This window comes from Thermobia domestica, chromosome 1 (assembly GCF_964235325.1).
Source record: "Thermobia domestica chromosome 1, izTheDome1.hap1.1, whole genome shotgun sequence".
Classification (NCBI taxonomy): Eukaryota; Metazoa; Arthropoda; class Insecta; order Zygentoma; family Lepismatidae; genus Thermobia; species Thermobia domestica.
Window position 1 is genome coordinate 162330382 of NC_137454.1, and position 22722 is coordinate 162353103.

At 37.0% G+C, this 22722-nt stretch overlaps 1 protein-coding gene across 2 annotated transcripts in view; it reads right to left on the bottom strand.

Moving 5' to 3' along the window:
* Window positions 1-22722, bottom strand: part of LOC145690456 (NFX1-type zinc finger-containing protein 1-like) — a 157774-nt gene that overhangs the window by 85033 nt on the left and 50019 nt on the right. The window contains exon 2 of one of the 2 annotated variants that reach the window (XM_081765362.1): window positions 16487-16614. The exons of the other annotated variant lie outside the window; for it this stretch is intronic. The gene's annotated coding sequence lies outside the window, so the exon portion shown is untranslated. The remainder of the gene's footprint in view (window positions 1-16486; window positions 16615-22722) is intronic. 2 annotated transcript variants of the gene reach the window in all.

Consider the following 22722-nt stretch of genomic DNA (forward strand, 5'->3'; position numbering starts at 1 on the left):
GCTTTTCCAATTCAGTTATTGATCACCGTATCACGACTTTATGTCATCTGGGCCTATGTCTCGCTTCTCAAAGCCGGTCTAATCCGAACAGACTCGGGGACCCAGAGGCTCATACAGATCCGGTGACAAAGAAACAGCCGAAATATCAGCTCTACAGCATTACTGCAGAATTTTATAGCTGATTAACGATGTTCACTGCTTTAGCTCGAACATTCATTTGATTGATTCTCGGCGTGACATTTCTTAATCAAGATACCATGTTTTGAATATTTCAAATACAATTTCATGTTTATTCATCTTCCTATACATGAGTTTTGAATATGTGATACACAAAAAGTATTAACAAATATCTCTTTGGGTTCAGCGATATCTTTTGTGTTCTAAATGACAAGTTTTACAGGTCGATTAAACTTTGATGATCCGTCATAAGAAAAACAAGTAATTTATCTTTTCTGTGATTCCAACACGTTTGCACTTTGATAGACCTTGTGGTTATCTTTCAGTACAATGTTTGACACAGACAACAGGCAAGAAAGAAAATTATATTTAGTGAAAAGGCAGTAACAGAGGAGAGCATCATGTTTGTTAAAACTGGATTAGTAGCTCACATATAGTCCTCATGTGTATAACATTTCGTTTCCGGGTCCTACCGGATCAAGGGTCTATTCAGGTCAGCCCGGATCATCGGTCTCTCCGAGTCACTCCAAGTCATGGGTATGTCTGGGTCACTTCGGGCCATAGGTCTGGCTGGGTTGCCAAGTCACTTCGGGTTATGGGTCTATCCGGGACCGTTAGTTCATGGCTCTGACCGCCTCTAGGTCCTACTGGTCACGAACATTCCATCACTGTTTCACTTAACTAAAGGAAGGCAAACTTTCTTTAAAATGGGTTTTCCTACGAAACATACGTGAATCTATCTATCTACAGGGTGTTTTAAAACAACACCGACAACGTTTGGGAGATGATTCCTGACACCACAATATGACAAGAAGTATTCACCAACTCGCACCTGCAGAATTCGTCATTTCGGAGTTATAGACTGCCAAAAACATTAAAAAATGAACTTTAAAGGTCCTAGCTTGAATACTATGGGGCCTACCAAAGTCGGTTCGACTTCGTTAGAAACTAATATGTGCGCTATTTAATAATACATGTTTCAGAATCCTGCGGTACTCACGCAACAATTTTTATAGAATGAGTTTGCTACAGGCATATAATTTGAAGTACTCACCAACTATACCTCTTTAAAAATGGTAGCAGAAGTATCGCTAGATTATGAAACATGGATATTTGGATAGGGCACATAGTAGATCCTAAGTGAAGTCTTGATCCGACTACGGTAGGTCCCATAATATTGGAGCTTTGGATCTTTAAAATTAGGGATGGTATCGAGACGAGACTTTGTACAGTCTCGGTCTCGTCTCGGTTGATAAACAGCGGTCTCGGTCTCGTCTCGAGTCAATAGTCGACGTCTCGGTCAAGTCTCGAAATAAATGTGAATTTAAAATTGTGAAAGTATTATTATCATACAGTATGTCGTTTCCGCTGCTTATTTTTTGCCTTAATTCTTGATAATTATCGTACGCTGTATCTTTTCGTAAAACCCTAATAGTAACTCATATTTCACTTTTTAACAATAGACTTTGTCTCATATAGCCTCAGTACTGCCTATACAATTCAACTATTAAATTAACTCCAGTACTATACAGTAGTTTATTTCCTTCCTAATTGATCAATAAACCCTAACGGATAACGCAACACATAGCAGCACGAATGTATTAAATCGGACCGAAATTGAGATTTTACAATTTCTCATTTATTAATCAATACATTCTGCTTTGACTGTCATTTTAAAAACAGAATATAAGATTCATGATCTTAACAAATAGGATAAATTATTACTACAATATATTTTGTTTCTAATTGATCAAATGCTTTATTAGCGTTTCACATCTCCGTGTTTAATTTACTTTATAACACGAACTTCATGAACCTTGTGGTGGGAGCTAAGGCACTCACCTTTGCTATGTGTGGTCTCGGGTTGGATCACCAAACAAATTAGATTCAAAGTCCGATATTTGGCATAGTTCGCGTCTCAATTTAAGTACATTCTGTTTCTTATACAAGTTCATAAGGTCGTAATGCATTACATAAACATATATTCAGAGCCGTAACTAGGCAGGAACAACTGGGACTGTGTCCCGGGGTCCTCACCTATAAGGGCGTAGAAAAACCCAGTCAGGCTTACAAAATTTCTACTCTGAGAACTAAACAAAGGATAATACCTAAGAAATTGAAGAATTTAGTGCTATAATTTAAATAAATTGCCATGGATACTGCAGATCTCTCTGTTTGTACGCTAGGAAAAAGGTCGCCCCTCGGTGGCGACGAAATCAGTTCTGGGAGCCCACAGAGTTATTGTTACTCATCTAAGTAGGAGAAAACAATAATTTGTTTCCTTTTGGAAATATCTAGTTTTACTCTTCGTACTACTCTTCGCAGTAGTTTATGTGAAGTATAGAAAAGTTTTAAAAATTATTTATTTTTATTTATTTATTTATTTTTATTTTATTTTATTTTATTTATTTTTTGCTCTGATTAACTATAGAATTTCAATGATGTCACGCAAAGACGTAAGCAGACTACAGCAGAGCCGTAAGCAGCACGCTTGACTACAATTCGCGTGGTCCCAAGTTCGATTCCCGGTGTGGGTACAGTTGAACGACTGAAGTGGTTCCACTATAATCAGTAGCTCCACATCTCCTTTAGCCGCCCTAGCATAATCGTGGGACGTTAAACTAAAACAAACCAACTCAAAACTCAACACAATACGTATTACTAATTGTAAGTCTTTGAATAATTGCATTACACTGAAAAAAAAGCCAAGTCCAGATTTTCAGGAGAAAACGAGGATAATATGCTTTCTGTTGGGAACATCATGACAAGACAGTGGTGTCAATTGTAATACTGGGTGGAACACCCTCATTTCCTATGGCGACATAGTAAGTGAGAGTGGTGCTTATTGTTTTCATAGAAGTAATTGGTGCTCTCACTTTCTGACGTACGTAGCCACATGAAGTAAGGTGTTACACCCAGTATTACAATTGACATTACCGTCTTGTCATGGTGTTTCCAACAGAAAGCATTTTATCCTCGTTTTTCCTTATATCTGGACTTGGCTTTTTTTCAGTGTAACTAAATGGTATGGATCGAGTTTGAGGCGGTCGATGGTCAAACTAAAACAAGTGAAATGTAATTAGGGTGTAATTAGAACTTTTAATTAAGCACGGTTTCAATCTAAAATGTATACCAGGCCTAACAAGTAAAGGTTCTCTCCTAAGAATCGTGGATCCAGAAACTGCGCATATATTTAGATAGAAGAGGGCCATGAAGGAATACTGGTGAAATATGCCGGGCCGACAGCAAAGGATAAATCCAATATGGCCGCCCGAAGGTCATGCCAATCGACTTTTGCAAGCAATCTCTCATCCACTTATTATGGGCAGATTATCTTAATGTTTTGCAGATTGATATATGTATGAACACTACACATCTATTGGTTTGAAATTTCAAGGACGTTGACGTTATTGAACCCAATATGGCCGATCAAAATGTCAATGTGTCAATGACTCGTGTCTGGAAAACGAATTGTACTGTGGAAGTACAGTATCACTAGGGTCTATATATACACTAGATGAAATACCCATTCTTTGCATGGGTCAGAAAAAATATCTATGTAAAGAAACAGAACAACGGAAGAAAAAGATACAGGCATTTTACTACTGTTACATATCTTGGTAAACACCCCCTGAGACCCCCTGGTTCCCAGCCAATGGGGGCTGTATCTGAAAGTCAACGCCTGTGGGAGTATCACCATTCATCTTAGCGACCGCCAAAACTATGAATTTGACACCAATATCGGTCATTTTGGATTATTTTTACATTTCTCGGTATTATCCCGGTGACCCCGGCCCAAAGCCGAATGGGATGAATTTGGAAGTTAATGCGATCTGAGTTTCAGTATTAACCTCAGCGACCGCGAAAACTGAATTCGACATTAATATCAGTCAATACTACCTTTAATATCCCGGTAAACGTCTCCTGAATCCCTTGGTTCCCAGCCGATGGGGGCTGTATTTGGAACTCAACGCTTGTGGGAGTATCACCATTGATCTCAGCGACCGCAAAAACTATGAATTCGACACTAATATCGGTCGTTCTACTATTTTTACATATATCGGTAACCCCCGCGCAAGTGCCCCGAACAGCACAAGTTTTCCTAGGCATGTGTCATTTAGGTATCCCAGCTTCTTTTTAGGTACCCGACACTTGGCACATATGATATCAATGTGCTAAGTATGTACTTCAGCTACCTACAGTTTTAGGTACTTGTTACACCTAATTGATATTTGCAACTATGTACCACAAATATAGCATTTATATACCTGGCTCAGTTTCGTACTCTAACAGTCATTTGTTTCTATGTCGTCACTTGGGACATATATCAGTCATGTTCTACGTACGTCCTTTACGTACATACTGTTTCAGATACCTTAACAGCACAAGGTTTGCTAGGCATGCGCCATTTAGGTGTTCTAAATTTATCTCCCACATTTGATGCATTTTTTACTTCTTTTCTAAGCGATTGAGTACTAGAAGCAAGAAACGCATCAACTTTATTAGATGGCAACTGTCGCCGATCATTTGAAAGTGAATAGGTACGAACCATGAAATAAAGTAAATAGACACTCGTCATTTTGTTATAAAATTACATGACGAGCAGATTTTATCTGATCCCAAACGGTTATCGTCGAATATACGCGGTTAAAGGAACACTCTGATTAGCCAAATTCAAATACCTCAACAATATATCCCTCTACAAGCGACATCCTCTTCATCACTTCCGTGGCTAAGTCGGAAAAGCACGCTGCTAGTAATCCAAAGGTTGGTGGTTCGCGCCCACCCTGGGGTACATTTTTTAACTGGTTTAAAGTGTTTTTTAGACTTTCCTTAATGTAAACACATTACGCATATAGGCGATGATAGTTGGTTATTTCTTCAAATTATATGCCCATAGCCAAACTCCCGCTATGAAAATTGTTGCGTGAGTACCGCAGGATTCTAAAACATGTATTTTTGGATAGGGCACATATTAGTTCCGAAGTGAAGTCTTGACCCAACTACCGTAGATCCCACAGTATTTGAGCTATGGACCATTAACGTTCATTTTTACGTTTCCGGCAGCCTATAACTCCGAAAGTAAGCATTTGTGTACCCAGGTTGGTCTATACTTTTTGTCTTATCTTGATATCAGGAATCACCTCCCAAACGTTGACGGTCTTGTTTTGAAACAAGCTGTATATATATATATATATATATATATATATATATATATATATATATATATATATATAGAGAGAGAGAGAGAGAGAGAGAGAGAGAGAGAGAGAGAAGGCTACATCGGGAGAGGTTTGAGGAACGGGTTAAGAAACATTTGTTCTGTACATGCAGTGCGAAAAAATTATCACAAATTTATTTCGGGAGAGGCTTGAGCCTGATAGGCACCCCCTAAATACAGGACTGTACATCAGTCAACCGTTTCCATATTATCTAACACTACGACGAAAGAAATTTTGAGTGAAGGCAATTTTAATTTTTATCAATATTCGAGACGAGACGGAGACTTTCGAGACTGACCTAAGTCTCGTCTCTATTTATAGAGGCCTGTCTCGATGGATTTCCGTAACCCAAGTTAGTCTATAGCTTTTGTCTTACCTTGCTGTCAGGAATCACCTCCCAAACATTGTCGGTGTTGTGTTGCAGCGTATAAAGGTAACCAAGAAAGTTCTGTCACTTCCCTCCCCCCCTCATCTTCGAACATCGAAATGTTACCTATGACGTACCTGGAAGATCAAAAATTGTCCCCATCATTATCGACGACCTTCTGCCAACGTTCTGGAAGACCATGGATTCCATCGCGGTAGACCTTGGTGGGCCGTGAAGCGAAGAAAGTATCAAGGGCATTTTGCATCTCTACTAGGGATTTGAACTGGCATTCTCTAAGGTGATTGTTCAAGGAATGGAACAGGTGATAATCGGACGGTACAATGTCCGGAGACTATGGTGGATGCAATAGTGTTTACCATCCAAAGCGTAGAATGATGTCCTGGATTCATTCCAGTCACGTGGGGCTTAGCGTTGTTCTGTAACAGGAGGATCCCTGTGATTCAGAAGTGAGTTTTGAGTTTTCTTGAACACCGCTCAACTGATGACAGCACACAGCTCAGTCACAGCGATGCTCTGATCAGCAGGTAACAGTTCTCGCTGCACGATGCCGCGAGCAGTCCACCAAACACACAGGAGGACCTTCTTCTGGTGCAGTGCTGATTTCGGCTGTTTTGGAAACGGTTCATGGGATGCTAACCAATGATGACGGTGCCGTGGAGCTTCGTACAGGACCCATTTCTCATCACATGTCAACACCCTGTCTAGAAATGGCTCCTTCTTCGGACGAGCCAGCAAAGAAACACAAGTGTCTGCTCACGTTGCCTTTTGGCCCGGACCCGGAGTCAAATCATTTGGACTCATCAACTCAACTTGTGGTGCTTTCCAAGTTGATGGAGGTGCTGCCGAATGGTTTCTCCACTCACACTGAATTGTAGTTCCAGTTCTTCACATGTCTGGAAACTGTTCGCATCAACTGCTGCCTGAAGATCTTCATTTTGTACACGTCTTTGTCTTCCGGCACGTGGTGCATCTTCGAGTGTTTCGTCATCATCCTTAAACTTGTTAAACTACCGCTACAGTGCCCGCGTAGTCACAACACCCGCACCAAAGGCCATATCTTTCGTCCCGTTGCAGCGTTGTTTGACCCCAGTTTGAACGTGTACAGCATACATGCCCCTACGAGGTTCTGTTGAGGTCCCATGTTCACTTTGTCCTTAAGCAAGTTCACGATGTAACTCAACTGCCACAACCAGGTAGTATGTTGAATATAACCACACCAACAACTGGCCTTCGCCTTATCTCCATTCACATTCACCTCACGGTGTAAGGACCAACTGGACAGAGACTTCCAGAAAAAGCGACAGAACTTTCTTGGTTAATTTTATGTATATACATGCCTTAAAATGGATCCATATTATAACAAAGCAACCCATGAGAAAAATTAGCTCAATTGAATAATATTAAATAGTACCCCAAGCAACCTCAGATTTTCAATATACACTTAGGGAAAGGTAAGTTTAGAACAGCTAGAGGGAAAAAATGAAATCTTTAAGTTTTACGTACCACGAATATGCCAGTTAGGCTAAAGGAGACGGTGATGATGAGAAATGAATGAAATGGTGGAATGAAGTGGGAGGAAATGGGAGAACCCCGAGAAAATCCACGAGCACGGTGTTTGTCCACCACAAAGCCCACACGGCGCGAGCTGGGATCGAACCAGGGCTCCCAAGCACCGGAGGTGAACACTCTACCACTGAGCCTCCGCACCCCCAACAGCTAGAGGGAATGACACCATATTTTGGATAGGGATACTGAAGATAGAACCGCATTTATTACTGTACAGTACCACCATAGTGCCATCTTGAAATACACCATTTTGGATATAGTCTAAAATGTTTAATAGGAAGGGGTCTGTGATACATTTTGGAGTACTTTTCGGCACAAACACACGTCTGACGTTATTTCTCAGGAATCCCTAATCATTTAATAGTCATTATCTACATAATATGTTTACTAATTTACAATTGTCTTTCGAAACTTATAAGGTAACTTTGCCTGTATACTAGCAGAATGCGCGTTCTTCGCACGAGGAGAATACGTTTCATTTTGGACATAAAGGGCATCAAAAACTATTAATTCGTCACTAATATCGGATCGGCCATTATCAATTATTTTTACATGACGTCACCATCCCCCCTTAGGTTATCTAAGTTAGGATTCCTAAGGAGGTATTCAAACGACATCGGAAGTGTAATGACCCCAAAAACTATGGATTCGACACTAATATCGGCCATTTTCGATCATTTGTATATATCTTCCCCTCACTCTCCCTCAAGGGGCCTAGAAATGGAGTTAGGGGGTACAACATGTTACCGAATGCCAACTGATATATTTTGATTTATGGATTCCTAGGAAACATGAAATGGCTTGTTGGCATTTTTGAATTTCTAAAATTACGTCAGGAGTCGTTATTTTGTAAAGTGATGGAAGTTGTCAAATATACACTATTTTTATCTTGTAAATGTACATGAACGGCGCTCAATATATGCATATTTAGTATATGTTTGTATGATATGAGGTTGTATAAGTTAGGACAAATTATTTAAAATGTAATACAGGGACATAAAATATTTTCAATATGGCAGCCAAGAATTTTCAAAATGGTCCTCGCATTTTTACTTGTTCACCTAGCCAAGTTTGATATCAAACAATATATTTAAAGGGATGCAAAATTCAATGAAGATGTTTAAAATGAAGCAAAAAGCATGTGAAACAAGATTATGAATATTTGTTCATCAATTTAAAGTTATACACTCAGTTGAAACCCTCACCTGTTGCACTACTGACTCAATTTCAAATTTTAAAAAAAATCGCTACTATAGCACTGTGTAATAACCGCATTCTGGTGGCAGTACATTAGTACGGTGGAAATATTACTCCAATTTATTAGAGCAGAAAGAGAAGGAACCTGGGAACTTCACATCTCATCCTTTACGAAGATCCTTCACTGGTTTGCTGCCTACAACCATCACAATTATGTTCGTTGAAGAACTATCCACTTAGCTTAAATGAAACTGTTACCTGAGACTCATGCATATGTATTTGAGCAATTTCATGCTGATAATTTTAGTTTAAAAAACCAGTTTTCAACAGGATATCAACTGACCACGCATTAGAACACATTAACAGTGTAAGTAAAGTTGTAGGTGGGTTGACTGGAATAATCCGCAACGATTCCGCAAGAGAAAGATGGTGTATAACAGTAAACGAACGCAGTCGTGTCGTGCAGGAGACCTATGATATGTTTGGTCTTGGAGTAAAGAATGATGAATATTTGTTGTCAGAATCCAAGGACCTTTCAAAATCTAGACGCGAAAGAGATGAACAGGTTGTTAAAAAGCTTGTACATGAATTTGAGAAATTGGGTGCTCTCTCTGTAAATCAAGAAAATGTGATGTCTATATCGACACGTGATCTAGCCCCACCTCATATTACAGAATCTTTATTGTTGTCACACAAAAGAGAAACCGATGTTATTAACAATTTTGTACAGGTCCGATTGATGACTACATCTCGGAAGTTTCATGAGTCCTTGAAACATATCAAGACGTTGACATTGGAGAATATTAGTGACAGAGTTCATCAGACTAAAGAAGAAAAAGTCAAATTAGTCAAAAAATGTAAACATTTTTCATACGTTGCTAGTTGCTACAGAATCTGGTCGAGACATAAATCAGCAATCTATTCTCGAACACGAGGTTACTCCTGTCATATTGTCTATTGCTGATTGCAAGGACGATCTTCCAACCACATATAGCAAATCTGAGCTCATTTACATCTTGGCAGCTAGGGTAGTGACGTCATCTCCAGCATCTAACGATGAGTTAACATGAACTATGATAGATGGACAACAACTTATGCAGGCCTTGGGAAGAATTCCAGGATGTTCTATATTTAGGGAGTGTGCAGACAGATACTCAGAGAAAGTTTTCCAGAACTTAAGCACCAATTCTTCTCGAGTAGATGTTGTATTTTATCGATATTATATCTCTATCAAGTCGGCCACTCGAAAGAAAAGACAAGGAACAGAAGATTCTTCAGTTAGGAGAGTTCTTTCCCTTAATGATGACGTACCAATAGTATAGAATTGGAACCAGTTCATAAGTATGCCAGAGAGCAAAGCTAATTTGGCAGAGGTATTATCTGAACACTTGATTACAAAAGGCAAACAAATGGAAGGGTACGAAATAGTAGTATCGGGTGGGTTTACTGAAGCAAAAGAGGTTCAATGTTCAACACAGAGGGATGTATCGATGCTAAAGTCGAACCACGAGGAAGGTAACACCACAGTATTCTTCATGGGATTGATGCATGCCAAAGAGGTTTCAAACGTCTACTTGTTGTTGCCAATGACACATATATTCTTGTGCTCTTGCTGCAGTTTGCTGATCAACTACTAAAGGAAATGTGGATCCTACAGGCTGTGATACTGTTAGTCGTTTCTATGCAGTTTTTAAGAACTGGCCGTTTCTCCTTGATAGTTTGGGAAAAGGTGAATTGACCGGACACACTGAGAAAAGAGGAGGAGTTGGTCTGTAGCCTTACCTTCCATCATCACCGCTGGTGAACATAAATGAAGTCAGAAACTATGTTTTTAGGAAAGGAAGTAAAGATCTCGAGGCTCTTCCACCAACTGCTGATGCTCTACACTACCACGTCCAGCGAGCTCGCTACCAAGCATTTGTTTGGCTAACACCTGATGTTGCCCAGCAACAACTGCCATCGGTGACCACCATTGCACGGAAACTGCAAGACGGTAAATTAAACGGGTTCTTACAACGAAAAGTTCTCGTGTCATGAAATTCCGATAAACTCGTAACATGTAAGTGTAACAAATGTGCTACCGAGAAATGCAAATGCTTTGCTAAAAAATTACCTTGTATTAATGGAGTATGTAGCTGTACAACAGACTATAAAAATCCATACTCAAGTAACACAGTTGATTATGATGTTGATGACGATTCTGATATATCATTTTTCTTCGTCATTAACCAAATGAAAATATTCTTCTTTTGCATTTTAGTTTATCATGTTATTGTCTCATTAAAATCGGTGTTGTTTCATATCATGCATAATTAGTTATTTCTTTACATCTTTTAAAATTTTTACAAAGTATTATAGACGCTGGTGATGTATTTATTTTGCATTTATTCACTTCCGTTTCCAAGAAAGAATCAATGGCCAATATTTTGGTTTTGTCACCCACAATATCTTCTTTCACGTGCTTGCTGCTTCATTTTAAACATCTTCATTGAATTTCGCAACCCTTTAAACATATGGTTTGATATCAAACTTGGCTAGGTTAATAAGTAAAGATACGACGGCCATTTTGAAATTTGTTCGTGATCGGTCGGATGGTTCAAGAGTTATTAAACCACAAATATAGTCACTCCATTTTTATAAGAGAAGATAGATAGATCGATTGTAAATGCATAAACTTGAGGTCACTTGGGGCACGATATAATATTATGCAATTTAGTTCATTTTTTTTCATGGGTTATCTTGAACTGATATATAATCATTTTAGAGGGTGAAACTCAAGAAAACTTGTAAGTCAGATAAAAGACCACCCTGATTTTATATTATATATATATTAATTCGAGTTGTTTTTGAAGTCTGTCTTTTACAGTTTTTATTTTTAACATTTGTTTTATTTTCTACTTTATAGCACTTTTGAGATCAGATATTTCCGTTTGCATGTCTATTGTGTTTGAACTCCAACAAAAATAACTGTTTCTATTTCGTAAGCAACCCAAAATACTTAAGAAACGCACGGGGCTACATAACATAGGATATTATGAAGTAACTGGAACATTCACTCTATCTTTCAAACAAATAAACAATTATAATTAACAATTACTTAATTATGAAACTTTTTCAAATAGTTTCTACTAAGAATTTTCCCTGGGAGTAGCAAATTCGATTAGTGAAAACCATGTCAAGAACTGACCAACTATTTTCAGCCTAGTTGCGAACATAAACACACACACATACAAGTCAAACTGACAACCTCCTGTTCTTAAAGTCGGTTAAAAAGAAATAAAAATGTGCAACTATATAGCTACGTTGACATTTACGTAACAAATTTTCTCATGTTGTTTAACGAAAATCATGTTGACTGGACTAGCCATTCTCCTCCTTTATTTTACTTCACAATAACGAATTTCCAGTTGAATTTGTGAACAAAATGCTTTCTGGAGTATGACGTCATTTCTTAATAATTTGACCCCCTTCTAATCAAAAACACAAAACGCACTTTGTTGTGTGTTATGGTATACTAAACGAGTAACTATTCCCAAAATTTCATATTTTTTTTTCTTTTCATCCAGGCCCATTGGAGATATTGGTCAATGAAATATGCCAAATTGGCATAATTCCACAAATTTACGATTTTCTTTCAGACCTTTTGGTGCAGCTACAGGTCTGCAAATTTTTGTGTACAAATTTATGACCCCAAACTAACTGCACACACAAGTTCAGACCTCTATGTCAGTCGTTTCCCCCTTCCCAAACATGTCTTCAATGTCAAATATGTTGCTTCTGTAGGTCCTGATTTCACCCTTTTCAAGTGATTTTTGGCAAAAATGTTAAGAGGGCAAAGTTTTAGCTCTGCACAAGTTGGAGACGTCAAGCAATTTTCATTTCGGTAGAACAAATACAGTACATGGTGAGATATTCAAAACAACGTAAACGCCTAAAATCGAGAAAACGCAGATGGGCGGAAGCCGCTGAGTCGCTATGCGATGTTGTAAAATAACAATTAATTGTGATTTTGAAATATTCTTATATCGACTCAACATTTCTGAACAAATTAGTTAAAAAAAAAAAGTCGAGCGGCAATTTTCCTTTTTTCTCGATTCGATCACTTAGCATGGATTGGCCCCTATTTGAAAAACTCCACCATGGACCCATTGACGTCCACATTTTTATTTCGTGATTTTTCTTTATTTTTTACATTATTATTACAAAGTAGTATATGTTGGTATGTGTGTAAAGTAGCATGTATGTAATCCATTAGGGAAAAAACAATAGTTACAATCAACTAGTTAACAGCATATTTCGTTGTATGAACAGTACATAAATAAATAACAATTCCAGCACTATAAAAATCGTTAATTATTATTGGGAACGCGTAACATATTTTTACAGCTATAAAAATTTCACTTTTTGCTCATTTTCTCGAAAATTACGCACGAGAATTTATCCATAAATGTGTTATCTATTTCAGCCTGATGTGATTTATCGACTGACTTTATCTTTGAATAATGTTCTAAACAGAAATTAAAATATAACTATAGGCTCAATGATAAATATAGGCTATACCTCACAAACTATACTATGTATTGTTGTCTTGTTAGGGTCATAATGAAAACAAGAGCTTTACGAGGTTATACCAAGCATGATCAAAAAATACGGTGAATAATTTTATTAGAGACAAAGTAGTAAGCTTACATTAAATTTGATTTAATCTCCTTCAAAGTACTGTCCTTGGCTAGCAATGCCCTTATCCCAACGTTGAATCCATGCCTGGAAGCATTCCTGGAAGGCTTCTTTTGGGAGGGCGTTCAGCTGCTGTGTCGTGGCCCTGTCAATGTCAAGAATGGTGTCAAAACGTTTTCCTTTAAGCACGGTTTTAATTTTAGGAAAGAGCTAGAAGCCGCTTGGTGACAAATCTGGTGAGTATGGCGGATAAGAACAAGATCACCTTTTTTCCGGCCCAAAACTCGCGGATTGAAAGCAAGGGTGTGGCACGGCGCGTATGCGTGGCGAAAACGAAGCTATTTGTCCATTTAATCGGCATTTAAAATGCTTTACACTGACCTATACGAGATGTTTAGTTCTTCGGAAATATCTCGAACAGGCGTTCGTCTGTTTCAACAAATCATTTGTGCCACTTTTTGCATGTTTTCATAGAAATACACTGACTTTTACATTTCGTGAGCTTCTTTGGCACTTTTTTGCAGCTTAGAACAAAACTTAATGTTGGCGCGCGACGGACATTCTTAACACGTTTTCACTCTTCTGCCTCTGGAAGCCAACTAACATGTCACAATTCGTTCAAGCTCGACTCTGGCTGTACCGAAGGTTTAGGCTACCGGGCTTACTAGTTGAAATAGATACAATATCAATAGATGGCACTGTCCAACTACATTAACCGTACTTTTTGGATCACACCTGGTATATCTATCACTTTTACCTCAATACGTGTCATAATTCTTGTATTTCATAACATTTTTGCAATTTCCAAAAAAACATAGTCTTTCTCCATTTTCTGGAGAACTACGGAGGTGGTTCTATTATTAATGCACACCATTTTGTCCAGCTTAATATAATCTATTGATTGGTGCATATCTCATTTTTTCTTCATTAAACGCTAACAATATTGAAGATTTATTAGCTGTAATTTTAGATTTTAAAATAATAGTTTAAAAACGAAGTAACTGAAAACTTCAAAGCAAACTTTCGTTGATATTGGTGAATTTACCTACTATTGGGACTACTGGGAAACTTGTAAGATTCTAATAAATTACTATTTATTCAAGCAGCCAATCTCTATTTGGTTACTCTATAAAGAATAAGAGAGTAGCTCACATTTGAAGCTATCTTTTAACAAATGGTATAAGAAGCTTGTCAGATTTAAAATTTCTCACAAATTATTTCAGTGCAAATTCTATTGACAGCAGAAATGGACATTTCCCTAGAAGGAGATCGCCCGGGGTGAAATATACATATACTAGCTAAAATGCCCATTCTTCGCATGAGGAGAATAGGTTTATGGAGAATATTTGAACCTCTTCCCGTTAGGATACACATTTCAATGAAAGTATAATAAACACTAATAACAGAGCATATCGTCACAACTCGCAACACTATCAAAACTGGAAGTGGTTGAAATTTACTACTACTTCCGTTTTCAATACTGATTTTCGTATATCAAAAACAATAAGAGATATCGAGATGCAGTTTTCTGCAATCCATTCATCTTCTCAAAAGTAGGTTCTATCTCCTCCCTTAATCCTTTACTCAAACTAGAAGTGCTTCAAATTAACGATTTTCGGTTTGAACATTTATTGCCATAGAGCAAAAACGGCAACAGACAGCGATAAGCGGTTTTCTGCAATTGATCCAGGGTCTCAAAAGTGCATATCACCACAACTAAAAAGAAATCACTACTAAAACCGGAAGTGCATGAAATTGATTTCTACTTCCGGTTTCAATGCTGACTTCCGCAGAGCAAATCCGGTAAATGATATGAGATGCGGTTTTTACTTTTTAGCAATCAATTTAGCTTCTCAAGTGTAGGTTTTATCTCCTCTCATAACCATCTATTCAATTCGGAATTTGTTCAAATTTAACGGGCTCCGGCTTCAATCTTTATCGTCATAGAACAAAACACTAAGGCAGCGTTTCCCAACCGGTGTGCCGCGAGGAAATCGAAACAAAATTATTAATTCTATAGCAACCAAATTGCAAGACAGGGAAAAAATGTACATTTTAGTATTTCACATTACTATGAATTTCTACCATGAAAAAAATACTGTAATTGTAATATATTATTCTACATCTATTACTGTGTAGCAGACAGTATTTCGGCTCGTACACATTTCCACGTTTAGCTGCTATGTTATGCTTCAATTGAGTCATAGTAACACCGAGAAATAGAAGTACTTGTACGGTACGCGTGAAGTGAACGTTCGTAGAACACACTTTGGCACGTGAATGGCAGAACAACATTTTGTTCAACAGCTGTGTTTTGACGTCGACGCATCGCAAGCTCTGTGATTGCAATAATATGCACCGGTTTTTGTTAAAACAGCAAAGTTAAAAGTACAAGACATTTGTTTGTTTGTTCGTTCGTTATTTAGTGATCTTCGTTCTTAGTGAAAGGTTGGACACAGTTTTCGAAAAAGAAAGCGTATTTTTAAAAAATCTGAGCTCTGTATTTCATTGCAATTGTTTTCTCTTTTAAAATTACAATAAAAAATAAGCACAATGAATTAGCATAGGGGAAAACCAGTAATCGAGCTTTCATCTCTGTGGAGGAGGCACCATGGTATTTTATATTTGCAAATAATAATAATAATATCTATGAGAGTGCCGCGAGAATTCAAGTTACACCCGTAGTGTGCCGCAAGTTGAAAAAGGTTGGGAAAGGCTGCACTAAGGCATAGCAAGTAATGGCTTTTTGATATGGATTAATCGTCCGAGGAACAGGTTCTATGTTTGATCTTATTAATCTATTATAACCAGTAGATATATATGTACTACCTTACGTTGGAGTACTGAATTCCCACATTTTGGAAGTCTGCTATAGTTTCACACTGTGAAACGAAACTCACTTATTAATTAAAAAACTGTATTTAACAATATGAACTGTTGAATAGTGGATTATATCTATTCTTACTTGATTTCTCTTAACCGTAATGCACATATTATTTGTAAAATAACACAAAAGAGGGCAAAGGTAACGTTATTTGCTTCAGTACTTATGGATCTGATCTCGGTAACTGTATATAGATGGCAACTAGCCTGAATATGTTATTATGAAACTACTCTCAATTTCAAATACCAAAATAAATATGAAAGGATCATTAATATTACACTTAGTGTATTTTATTGATGTGCATTATGATAAATGAACAATTATAAATTCAAAAAGTTACCCTAAACATACTGAGGTCATTCATTTTGTACTTACCCTTTTGAATTACAGTAACCACACTATCCCTAATACACTGACATCGTCGACAGCGGCATCACTTAGCTTCAATAGGATAGGTGGGTTGGATTCAGTCTTCGGGCAGAACACGTAGTCATAAGACGTATCTGAAAAAACAAATTATGACCTATCATCATTATCTTCACCAAAGTATTCTGTTATTTCTAAGTATCTTATCTCAGAGTAGCACCCATGCGCTACGGTTCTCAGATAACTTTTTCATCTCGATCTAGAAACTAGGTCTATCCGTTGTCATAGAGTCCATCAAATAATGTCTTTTCTTTTCTTTCTTTCAACATGCTTTCTATTACACCGTTTAGAAATCTAAGCACTGTCATGAATAGTATTAGTCGTAACCAACAGTTCGTTGTCTTTCCCTCTTCTCTACACTGGTTTTCCGTCCGACTAATCTGATTTCTCCTATCTTCTCTATACCAATATGCCACAACCAGTACTTTTCTTTGTAATGTCCACGTTTTTCCTCTGTGTTGTATAATACTCATGCATAACATTTAAGGTGACCATATGACTGACTCGAAAAAAAGAGGACGTTTGCCTAAAATAACGTGGACCGAAATAATATATACCTATAATAGTTACCGTACTGCAATAAAATTATAAAACTTGAGTTTAAAAAAAAATAAACTCAAGCTTTATACTGAAAATAACTTTATTGGGGACTTAGGACGTCACCTATGATCGTTTCAAGTTAATAAGGTGTGTAGTGTACGCAGATTCGCACATTCTTTTTTGCTTTTTCTTTTCCTTTTTCTTTTTTTGCATTTTAAACTGCAACAGAATTAGTATTTCATTTACTTCTTTTAAAAACGAATTCGTGTGGAGTGTTTTTGTTTTCTCTTAACTAGAACGAAAGACTTCTCGTGCTCGTCTTCCCGTGCCTCCCATCTTATCTGCCCCTCTTCACCTTAGAGTTCAACCATCTGGTAAATTACAACATCCCCTCTGTAACAGGGAGATGTCTGCCTCTGTGTCTAACATATATGTAGTCTTTGTATTAATTATACTAGTATTATTATTATTATTAGTGGTGGTAGAAGACTTAACGAAGTCCACATGTGTGTGTTTAAAACCTTTCCGTTTTGCTTCTAAAAAGATTCTTTTTCTGTCCTCAAACTGCAGATGTTTATATATGTTATCTTAAAAGACTCTAAAGATAAATTACAGGAAGAAGATCCTTGGTTCAAACATATATAAAATCTTTGTTCTTTAATAATTAAAACCTTTTATGTTTTATATTTTAAGTGATTTAATGTATGAACATTGTATATCTCTATGCATACCACCCTTCCAGTTTGGGGACAACACATCCAAGTACATGGAGTACATATACACGCATGCGCACCAACAATCTTCTCATTTAGCGTCGCCCAGGCACCCTATTATAAACCAATCTTGGTGTTAGGAGCATGACGTGTTCCAATCGCTATTTTCTCCGCCTCACGGAGAAGCACTTTTCTCAGCTGACTTTGCCCTTAGTGTCGTGCACACACCAATTAGCTTTCTTTTCAGGATGCTGGCTACTCTTGGATTCCTCCCCAGGGAACTTTCGGACTACCACGCATGTCCAACCTCTGACCTCACGGTCCGAGTGCAATGTCTTCACACGACACAATCCTGTACCCGACATAAATTGGTGCCGTCCACAACGCCGATCGAGCCCCTTAAAAGCTTGTGGTTTTGGCTCGATCGTCGGACAACGTCCCTATCCTGACCCCTCAAAGTCGTGCTATCTAGACAAAGTCCGCAATATCTTAGGCACGACAGCTCAGGATTTTCGAGTAAGCTCCTAGTTGTCCTAGTCGTCACTCTCGGCTTCTCTGGTGGCCTCCCTACTCTCTTGGTTACCATCCATACCTTATCCTAGTGGCTAACTTGGCACTGTTTCTAAAAGCTTAACAACACAGGGGTCTGTCCATAATTGCTGGTCGGCTTAAGAAACTGACGGTCAAAGTTACCTCCTTCAAACTTGGCAATCTACTTCTAAAAGCTTAGCTCCAGCCGGGACCTGTGCGCCCAAAAACTGCTGGCAAACTTAAAAAGTTGACGGTCGAAGTTCTGCCACTCCCCTATTTGATGTGTGTTTTGACAGACTCTAGGTTCATTGCCTAGCTGGCCTAAACACACTTATACGGTCAAATAGTAACACCTGTACACCTAAACCTTCTCTAATAAGCTCCCCTATTTAATGTGTGCTTTAACAAACTCTAGATTCATTGCCTAGTTGGTATAAAGCATACCGGTACAATCAGATAGTTACACCTGTGCACCTATCCTTTTACTAGGACAGACTGGTGCCCTCCCAGTCTAGTGAAGTTTTCTTTATCTTGTAAGTGTTTCTCTGTGCAAATATTTATCAATTAAAACCTGTCACGTAAGTTATAAACTCTTTCTACAAACACATAGTTACACGTGAACTTGTAAAATCATTAAAAACAAACTGCAGGCTTACTGCAAAAAACTTTATTTCTAAGTTTTGCTTTCAAATAATATCCCAAGGGGTTGGTAATTATCATGTTTTCGTCCAAATAACAAATTTCACCGTACTCTATTGAAAGTTGTCTTGGCCGAGGCCAACGCTACCTTATAAAACTAAAACCTTCAAATTGGTTATTAGCTAAATTCGTTCCAGTATAACTTTGCCGCTCGAGTTATAATTGGTAATTTTGCAAAAGCTTTGCTAACCAATTAGGAGTATTTTAATTAATTACTAAACTCTCTTGTGTGGGTGCCGGTCTACGCAAACGCATACCGCCGGCCCGCCACAGGTGGTTGAAAGACTAAGCAATATCACATATTATCATACTGTGAATGAGTTAAGAATTTATATATTATATAGATAAACATTCTGAGAACTTAAGAAATATGTATAAATTTTATATTTCTTTATTAAACCTGGCATTATGAACAAAGATCATTGTTTGAACGGTAAGAGTGCGTAGGAAACTTTACTTAAGTAAAAAATATGATATATTTTATTACTGCTGTAATAAACTTAAAACGCTGCACTGATTTACCAGTGATGTATTTTCTCATACAAATTACTCATGTTCACTTGGATGTTTACATTTTCAGCTGTATCATATTTCTTTGACGCTTCTATCTCCACTAATATTTGTTTACAAAAGGAAAACAAAATTCACAACATTTTAATGAATATTCCTTAAAATTATACTGCACACATTTAATTATGCAATACATTTAATTGTTTCTATGGATAATCTTTCCTTTGTCTAATGCTCATTAATAAGAGAAAACACTCTATAACTAATGAGAAAAATAAGCAATTTTCAGTAACTCTGAGAAACATTTTTCATTTCTTGATTCAGAAAAGTATTTAACCAAATATTGCTAGATACCTGTTCACCATCTGCTAAATTTCCTATATTACGTTTTCCCTACATTACTAAATGAGGTGTCAGCTTGGCCTTTCATGTCAATAGGCAGAATAAATTTCTTGAACTTATTTTTATAAGAAAACATTGGAATTTTGTTATTATTGTTAAAAAATCAGGTAAAAGTTATATTTCTTTCACATGTTAATTTGTATGAATATTATGGTTCATAAAGTAATCGGAAGAAAGAGGACAATTAACTATTTCCTACAAAATCCCCCCGGATGCCTTCTTAGAGTCTGAAAAAGAGGACATGTCCGGGTAAAAGAAGACCACTGGTCAACCTAATAACATTTTATGTCCTTTCCTTCATACATTTCCTTACCGATCACAAATAGTTTTTTTTGTTTTTTTTGTTTTTTTTTTTTGTATTCTTAGGGCTTCTTTTGCCATTGCTTTCCTTGCATTAATTTCATTTATCATTAAATTTCACATTTTATGTTTACATTAGCAATACTACCTATGTACCAGAAACTAGTCCCCCCATCTATCCCGTTTTGTCGTTCAATATCTAGCTAACTGTAGGATCACATGGCCGATTCTTACTTTCATACCGTATATTTCTGAATAAAAGATGATCCATAATTTTTAACCAAGGATTACAAAAAACAGATTTACAGCAAATACTGAGTATATTTTCAGAACTTTCTACAAAACTACGCTAAAAATCAAATCAGATGTTAATTTCCCTTAGTCTTCTTCACTGGAAGAATCTACTGAATCTGTGAACGTTTAAGGTTGGTGTAAAGGGATAAGCTTTGCCGCTAGATGTCACTACAGTTTTCGTATCTCTCTTATGTATTTTGTACCTTTCATGAAAATTTACGATTTCTCTTACAAATTTCGACCTAGAGACTTCAAATTTTTACAAATGAAACTTCATAACCTATTGAAGACAACAATCCGTGCCGATTTTTTATTTAGAATTTTGTTCATTGTTCAAATAGTTATATTATTAAAGGTATGAATATCCATTTCAACAACCAAGCCATTTCAACAATGAAGAAAATTTTAAATAAAAAATCGGCACGGATTGTTGACTTCAATAGGTTATGAAGTTCCTTTTGTAAAAATCTGAAGTCTCTAGGTTGAAATTTATAAGAAAAATCGTGAATTTTTGTAAAAGGTAAAAAATACATGAGAGAAAGAGACGAAGAATATAGTGACATCTATCGGCAAAACTTGTCCCTTTAAACCAACCTTAAGGTCCTTCAATAGGCACTCCGCATCTGGAGAATTTTGTTGATGGACGAATGCGCCACGTAGTGGCACTTCGTGTAACCCACACAAATACAGCAAACACAGCAAGGGTGCAGGTCAAAACTCATCCGGCCTTACCCCCTGGAGTCACAGATCTTGTCCCTGTGCAGAGAATGGTGGTAAAACAAAAATTCTTGTCCATTATAAACCCTCTGTTCGATGTGTAGCCTCTCTGTCTGTAAACATCGTTCTCTTGCGATGATTTACACTACAAATCAGATGTTATTGGCTCTATATGTAACACGGGTCATAGGAAAATTTTCAATGCATATAGACTTATTCAATATAAAAACTAATAGCAAAACGCTCATCTTTCAACGTAAATCACATTACACAGAGTTAAACCTACGTATATGTGCAATTCTTATGTAAAAATGACTAGAGTAGCAAAGGACCGAAGCACATGAAAGGCTCCAGCCAGTGGCGTAGCCAGAAAACTCGTCAAGGGGAGATTCAGAAAGCATTGCTGGAACGCAATTCTTGTATTCATATGAAATAATCAATAGTTTTTACTTTTACTACAGATAAGCTTTCCATTTTATTCTCGTATGAGTCTCCTTCTTCCCACCTATGTTAACTACATAAAATACATTACCCAAAGTTTGTATTATTATTATTATTATTATTATTATTATTATTATTATTATTATTATTATTATTCAAGAAAGCGTTGTATGTAATGTCAACCTCCAAATTATCCTTACATACCTTATTCAAAATAGTAGTATCAACTACCAACTCGTAAACTTACCACTGGCGTATTTAGGGGGCTATCGGGCTCCAGTCCCCTCCCCGGCCCGAAAATCGTTAAAATTTGCTGGCACCCATAAGGAAAAATTAAAGTGCTTATTGACATATTGTGCATAGCCCTACGTCTCCTAAACAAAATCCTAAATATGCCACTGAAACTTACTCAATATTTCTGATAAAATATCCTATATCCTATTGTATAAAGTATACTCTTTTACTTTATGAGTTTAATATTTCGACTTTTTTCGTTGCGTCCCTCTTCTAAAATTCACAACGACGCAATCTGAGTCATAATTGCAACCTGTATGTACAAAATTTAACAAAAGTAATAAATAAACTTATCCGTAATGAAAATAAATTAAAATACAATAAAACTCTGTTCATTTGGCTATATAAACTCTTCTATGTCAGGGGAAAATCGTTAGTAAAATTACTGTGGCAATAACAATTTCGTACTTTCAGTGTTCTAGAACTAAGCAGATCATAGTGTCTTATCGATACCAAGAAAATTAATGTGAGATCCAAGTATACCTAAAGTTGTTTTTTTTTCTCCAAGATCATGAACCTTAGATTACCCTTTTTCTTTCTTTCCTTTTGTTTTCAAAACGTGACATTTCTAGTAACCAGAAGGAAAAGTACATCCCAACGTTAGATTTTGTTATACAAACATCTTTGGAATAGATCGATTAATTCAAATGCTAGTTCCATCTCGATTCCTCTAAGCGAGGAAAATTACCCAAATTGGTCTAGAATAAAATCTTGCGGTGGCGATGAAGTTCTACTTCTTGTCGT